Source organism: Amblyraja radiata, unplaced genomic scaffold (genome assembly GCF_010909765.2).
Source record: "Amblyraja radiata isolate CabotCenter1 unplaced genomic scaffold, sAmbRad1.1.pri scaffold_391_ctg1, whole genome shotgun sequence".
Taxonomy (NCBI): Eukaryota; Metazoa; Chordata; class Chondrichthyes; order Rajiformes; family Rajidae; genus Amblyraja; species Amblyraja radiata.
In genome coordinates this window covers 180,478-182,104 of record NW_022630518.1, presented here as the reverse complement: position 1 = coordinate 182,104, position 1,627 = coordinate 180,478, and positions in this window count along the sequence as shown.

Genomic DNA, 1,627 nt, shown 5'->3' with positions numbered 1-1,627 from the left:
CTCTCAGGACTTCACAGACAGGAACCTGATGAGAAAGGTGATTCAGTGTAAGATCTCTCTCCTCTCAATTAGATTCTCGCAGCCACACCTCAACTATATATACATTCCCAAACCTTCTTCATTAGACTCCAATTGCAACTTCCTGTTCTGCCCTCTCTCTCTCTCTCTCCCTCCCTGTAGTACATTAGAATCCCTTCAACAGATTCAATCTGTAATCGCTGTAGTTTGATTTATTTTGCACGGTGGTGCAGCGGTAGAGTTGCTGCCTCACAGCGCCAGAGACCCGGGTTCCATCCCGACCACGGGCGCTGTCTGTACGGAGTTTGCACGCTCTCCCCGGGACCTGCGTGGGTTTTCTCCGGGTGCTCCGGTTTCCTCCCACACTCCCAAGAGACGTACGAATCTGTAGGTGAATCGGCTTCGGTATCAAGTGTAAATTGTCCCTAGTGTGTGAAGGATAGTGTTAGTGGTCTGCGCGGACTCGGTGAAACTCAACTCTCCTCTCCCGATAGATGTGTCTCGACCTGAAACGTCGCCCGTTCCTTCTCTCCAGAGATGCTGCCTGTCCCACTGAGTTCCCGATGTTGGGGGAGTCCAGAACCAGGGGCCACAGTTTAAGAATAAGGGGTAAGCCATTTAGAACGGAGACGAGGAAACACTTTTTCTCGCAGAGAGTGGTGAGTCTGTGGAATTCTGATCAGCCATGATCACATTGAATATCCCCTGACTCCGCTATCTTTAAGAGCCCTATCTAGCTCTCTCTTGAAAGCATCCAGAGAACCGGCCTCCACCGCCCTCTGAGGCAGAGAATTCCACAGACTCACAACTCTCTGTGTGAAGAAGTGTTTCCTCGTCTCCGTTCTAAATGGCTTATCCCTTATTCTTAAACTGTGGCCCCTGGTTCTGGACTCCCCCAACATCGGGAACATGTTTCCTGCCTCTAGCGTGTCCAAACCCTTAATAATCTTATATGTTTCAATGAGATGACCTCTCATCCTTCTAAACTCCAGAGTGTACAAGCCCAGCCGCTCCATTCTCTCAGCATATGACAGTCCCGCCATCCCGGGAATTAACCTGGTGAACCTACGCTGCACTCCCTCAATAGCAAGAATGTCCTTCCTCAAATTAGGGGACCAAAACTGCACACAATACTCCAGGTGTGGTCTCACTAGGGCTCTGTACAACTGCAGAAGGACGTCTTTGCTCCTATATTCGACTCCTCTTGTTATGAAAACAGACATAAAAACAACTAGCTCGACTCAATAACCAAAAGTCTGCAGCCTCCTATTGCTCTGGTAATTTACATGTTTAAATTATAATGTTTTATTTGTAATTGTCGTGTTGTTTCTAGCGAGTGGAGCACCAAAGCAAATTCCTTGTATGGGTATATATTTAGCTAATAAAAATTCTTCAATTCAATTCAATCTCAATCCAGTTGTTACCACGGAGACCACATTATTACGGATAGCCGGACCGCTACCAGGGCAACGGACCCCCGCCCCGGGCAGGGGGGCAGTCGGCCGGGTTACCACGGCGACCGGAGAGGCCGAGACCACTACCAGCGAATATTCGGAGAGAAAGCCTCCACACGCGCGCACACGCACGCACGCACACGCACACGCACAAC